The following is a 5,985-nucleotide window of genomic DNA, read 5'->3' as shown; positions in this document are numbered from 1 at the left end:
ATTAAAACCACAATTAGATGTCACCTCACTTCTATTACAATGCCTTATTACCAAAAAGAAAAAAAGATAACAAGTGAAGCCAAGGATATAGAGAAAAGAGAACCCTTGCAAGCTATTGGTGGAGTGTAAATTAGTGTAGCCATATGTAAACATTGTGGAAATTCCTCAAAAACTTAAAAATAGAATTACTATATGACCCATCAATCCCATTACTGGTATAATGTCCTAGATGGCAGGATATTACTGTGGAAAATATACAGTTGTTATATATAGTTCCACAGAAGATAATGAATGTTCAGAAAGTACAAAAGTTGTCAAGATTCATAGTTTGCTTCCTCTAATGCTTTTCTAGCTCATTTCAATTATTCATTCATGGTAAGTCTTTACCTATAGCAAACTTCCTTGGATCCTTTTGAATAAAAAAGACAATATCTTCTGCTTGCATTTGACCTTGTCTTCCAATTGGCATTGCCTTGTGAGTCATTTCAGTGATGAATTCTATGACAAGGTTTTCTTTTTTCTTTTTTTTTTCTTTTATTATTCATATGTGCATACAAGGATTGGTTCATTTCTCCCCCCTGCCCCCACCCCCTCCCTTACCACCCACTATGACAAGGTTTTCAAGAATATCCACCGCCTCAGTGTAAGGATTCTGGTCATCCCCAAATCAATACATCATAAACTGTAATTCTTTAGAAAAAAGTCCCTTTCTTTTACCTTATCCACCTTCTGCACCTCTTCCAATTTCTTTATTTTCCTCCTCAAAGGTGGGGTCTTCTTCCTCATGGGCCATTCCAATAGCCTGCCACCCTACAGAGCCAAGTCGGTTCTCTCCTAGCTGGCTTTTACTCACCACGTTTTCTTTATCCATTGATGGACACGGAAGTTGGTTTCATATCTTAGCTATTGTGAAGAGTGTTGCAATTGATATAAGTATGCAGGTGTCAATTTGGTATGCTGCTCTAATTTCCTTTAGCTATATATACAGAAGTGGGAAAGCTGGATCATATAGTAGATCTATTTTTAATTTTTCAGAGGAATCTCTATAGTATTACCCATAATGGCTATACTAATTTATATTCCTACCAATAGTGTATAAGAGTTCCTTTTCCTTCTTATCTTATCAGCATGTTATTTTTTATTTAATTCTAACTAGGATAAGATGGTATCTTATTACAGTTTTGATTTGCTTTCCCTGATGGCTAATGATATGGAACATTTTAAAATACATTTTTGGCCATTTTAATTTCTTCTTTTGAATTTGTCACAAAAGCCACAAGAACACATGTGGGTTTTGCTCCCTCCAAAGCGTTAAAATGTCAGCCCTCAGCCCCTAGGACCTCAATTCAGATGTGAAATCACTTCTGCTCCCATCTTTCAGATTAATTCCAGGAGTGCCATTTACCTAGTACAAATCACCCTGGGAATGAGCGACCTGATGCCCTTCCTCTTTGGATTTATGCTCCTTCTTGTTTTAACCAAAGAAAGAAAGAAAGAACAACAGAAAGAAAGAAAGAAAAAAGTAGCCACCTACTTTAGATAAGGTTTTGTTATGCTTTATCCAGAATTTCTAAGATTATTTGTAGGTAGTACACTAAGTTCTCTGCACCCATGGGTTCTACATCTGCAGATTCAACTAACCTCAGATCAAAAATGCTTGGGAAAAAACTTGTGTCTGTACAGAAAATACACAGACTGTTTTTCTTGCCATTGTTACTTAAACAGTATAATAGTATAATAACTATTTACAGCATTTATATTGTATTAGGCTTTTATAAGTAATCTAGAGATAATTTAAAGCATATAGGTTATATGCAAATGCTAAAGCAATTTACACAAGGGACTGGAGCATCTATGAATTCAGGTATGGGGTGGAGATCCTGGAACCCATCCCTGAATGACTGCAATTGACTTGCACTAAATCAGCCTGTTATTTTTTTGGAACAAGAAGTCCCTTTAAATATTTTCAAAGGAAACTATTTACAAGCCTGTATGATTATTATGTAAACAAAATACTTTTACTAACTAAAAAAAAGAATTTCTTCTTTTGAGAAGTGTATAGTCAGATCATTTGCTCATTTTAATTGGATTATTTGCCTTTTGTTATTCAGTTTTTCTGTTCCTTATATATTCTGGATATTTATTCCTTGCCAAGTGACATCAGGTGCAGCACTAGAAGATAATAAAGTCCTATATCCAACCTCTCTTGCAAACTCCCTGAGGCCTTGACTACATAATATATATCCTTTCTTGTAGCTATATCATAAGCATCTTACAGAGTTCTGACACCTAATAACTACAAAATAAATATCTTTAGAATGACTGAGTTAAGTAATAATTACACATGTCTCCCAAATGTGGTCATGTCCCTCATCTGAACCAGATGTGCCAGACCAGTCTATTCTTCCAATATTTCATTTTAGCTACATTCTTTCAGTGTCTTACATGTAGAACACAAGTTTGTGCTAAGTACTGAGAGGAATACATGGAAATGTAAGACTTAATCTTTGGCTTTACAGACTTTGCATTCTAGAGGGCTAGTGAGAAATAGGAATAGCAAACTATGAAATAAGACATAAGTATAAGGGTTGGTGGAGTAGCTCAAGTGGTAGAGCACCTGCCTAGCAAGTCTGAGGCCCTGAGTTCAAACCCCAGTACTGCCAAAAAAAGACGTAAGTACATGCATGTTAAGCTTATAAAAGAGGGGTTTTTTTTGTCAAGAATGGTAATTAAGTTGAATAGAGTTGCCTTCATCAGAGTACTAGGGTGATAACCTACATGAGGTAGGCGCAAATAAATGTTGCTAGTTTATTGGAAATTTGAGTTTTCGTTTAATTAGTGCTGTGATAAATGGAGGAATTTATCCCTATGGAAAAGTTTCTGTTGTATTCAGCTTTCTGTTCCTGACTTATTTTGCTGAACATAATGATCTCCAGTTCCATACATGCTGTGTCCTCACTACATCAATTGTTTCTTTTGCTATGCAGAAGCTTTTTAGTTTGATATAATCACATTTGTCTAATTTTGCTTTCATTGCCTATCCTTTGAAGTCATATGGAAAAAAATCATTGCCTAGACTTGTCTTAAAGTATTTCCCTTGTTTTCTTCTAGTAATTTCATGTCTTATATTTATATCTTTGATCCATTTTGAGTTGATTTTTTTTTTGTAGTATTGAGATTTGAACTCGGGGCTTCAAGCTTGCTACGCAGGCACTCCACCAGCCCAGAGTTGATTTTTTTTTTTAATAAATGGAGAAAAATAGGAATCTAGTTTGAATGTTCTGGATATGCATACCCACTTTCCCCAGCACCATTTATTGAAGAAACTGTAGTTTCTCAGATGCATTTTGGTATCTTTGTCAAGAATCAGTTGCCTGTAGATATATGGGTTTGTTTCTGTGATCTCTTTTCTGTACAACTGGTCTGAGCTTGTTTTTATACAATACAATGCTGTTTTGGTTACTATGGCTCTGTGGTATGTCTTCAAATCCGGTATTATGATGCCTCCAGGTTTGTTCTTTTTTCTTCAATACTGCTTTAGATAATCAGTGTTTTTTGTGCTTTCATATGGATTGTAGAATTGTTTCTGCTAGTTCTATAAACAATGACATTGGCATTTTGATAGGAATTGAAATGGATCTATAAATTCCCGTGGGTAAATATGGGCATTTTTAATAATATTAATTCTTCCAATCCTTGAATATGGAAAATCTTCCCATTTATTTGTTTCTTCTTCAAGGTCTGTCATCAGAGTCTAGTAATTTTCCTTTTTTTCCTTTTTTTGGCAGTACTGGGTATTAAACTCAGGGCCTCATGCTTGCTAGGCAGGTGCTCTACCACTTGAGCCACACCACCAGCCCTGTAATTTTCATTGTAGAGGTCTTTCACTTCCATGGTTAAATTAACTCCTAGGTATTTGTTTTAGCTATTACTTATGTGATTATTTTGCATTCATGATTTATTTTTCATCAATCTTGTTATTGGTGTATAAAAGGGTAGTAATTTTTTAATGTTGATGTTTTATCCTGCAACTTTATGAATTTGTTGATCAGTCCTAATACTCTTTCAGTGTAATCTTCAGATTTTTCTATATAGAGAATTATATCATCTGCAACAGGGATAATTTTATTTTTTTCCCCTGACTAGTTGTATGCCTTTTATTTGTTTCTCTTCCTTAACTTCTCTGGATAAAACTTCTAGTACTATATTGAATAAGAGTGGTGAGAGTAAACAACCTTGTCTTGTTCCAAATCTTACGTGAAATGTTTTCAACTTTTCCGCATCCAGCATGATGTTGGCTGTTGGTTTGTAATATAGAGAGTTAATTACGCTGAGGTGTGACACTTCTATATCCAATTTGCTCAAATTTTTTTGAGTTGTGTTTCATTTTCTTATTGTTGTGCTGGGTGGGGGTACATTGTGGCATTTACAAAAGTTCTTATAATGTATCAAATATATCATGCTTGAATTCACCACCCCCTCCACCATTCTCCTTTCTCCCTCCCTTCCCCCATTCTTGGAATAGTTTCAACAGGTATCATTTTTGCATCCACATACATGTGTACAAAGTTTTTGCACCATATCCACCCTCCTACTCCCTTTTCCTACCACCTCCACCCTCCCACTGGTACCAACCCTGCCAATGGGCAGTACTGTCCACCCTCCTGTTCTCTGATTTTGTAAAAGAAAAAAAGAATAAAATGACATTTTTCCTTATTTTGAGATAAAGGTAGCTTAAGAGGGACTATAATTAATAATTTATTATAAGCTTCCATATGTAATGTGTTTTTCTTTCATGTGGGCATGCCAGGACAGGCCCAGGTTGCTGGGGAAGTCCATTTTGTGAGTAGTGCTATGACACAGCAAAGTGAAAAGCTAGTCTCATACCAAAATTACTCCAGAAGAGCTAAGGAAATCAGGACTGGCAACACAGTATATTTGACTACACCAGTGTTTCATGAACAGCCAATGGACATGGAAGTGTGGGCACCGGTGGGTGCAGAATAGCAGATACAAAATGAAAGACAAAAGAGTTCTCATGATCAGCACAGCTCCACCACTAGCCACATGTGCATCTTGGAAGCAAGATGTGGGGGGATAGTGGAGACTGTTGGCAACCCCAGAGCCCAAAACTGTAGTCACTGACATGGGAACTACGCTGGTCTAGAGAAGAGCAGAACTGCAAGATCTCTGTAACACTATTCAAATACAAAAACTATGAAAGATGACCATAGAAGAAGTTCAAGCTAAAGACATAGATAATATATTCAGTAAAATAGTAGCAGAAGATTTTCCCATGAGAGAGGTGGTTTTTCAGGTATAGGAGGCTTTAGGACACCAAATAAACAAGATCAAAAAGAACATCCTCAGTAATGTTAAAGAAAACAAATTTACATAACAATGAAAGAGTATTGAAAACTGCAATAGAGAAGTAACAAGTTACATATAAAGGCACACCCATCAGAATAACAACAGATTTCTCATAGAAACTCTAAAAATCAAGGAGAGCTTGGAATTATATATTTTAAGCCCTGAAAGAAGATAAATGCCAACATACATGACTGTATCCAGGAAAACTAGTCTTCATAATTGAAGGAGAAATTTTTTTTAATTCCATGATAAACAAAAACTAAAGGAAATCATGACCACTAAACTAGCACTGCAAAGATACTTAAAGGAATCCTAAACTGAGAAGAAGACAATGAGTGAAAACAGGAAAATATAGGACAAAATAGATCCCAGTAGATGAGTAGATAAGTAAATGAGGATTAGGAAACATCACAGAAACAGCAAACAATGGGAAATACTACATACCTTTCAATAATAACACTGAATGTTGGTTGTCTTGATTCTCTAATAAAAAGATACTGGATTAAGGAATAAGACCAGACCATTTGTTGCCTACAAGAAATGCACCTCCCTGACAAAGAAAAATACAGGCTTAGAGTAGAAGGATGGAAAAAGATTTCCTAAACAAATGGAGCC

The 5,985-nt window shown here is 35.6% G+C and overlaps 1 pseudogene; it reads right to left on the bottom strand.

The window, feature by feature from the left end:
• Window positions 1–314: 314 nt before the first annotated feature.
• Window positions 315–793, bottom strand: LOC109675531 (transcription initiation factor TFIID subunit 13-like; annotated as a pseudogene).
• Window positions 794–5,985: the final 5,192 nt, after the last annotated feature.

The sequence above is a fragment of the Castor canadensis genome, chromosome X (genome assembly GCF_047511655.1).
Source record: "Castor canadensis chromosome X, mCasCan1.hap1v2, whole genome shotgun sequence".
Taxonomy (NCBI): Eukaryota; Metazoa; Chordata; class Mammalia; order Rodentia; family Castoridae; genus Castor; species Castor canadensis.
Note: the sequence above shows the minus strand (reverse complement) of the source record. Positions and strands in the feature narration are given on the sequence as shown.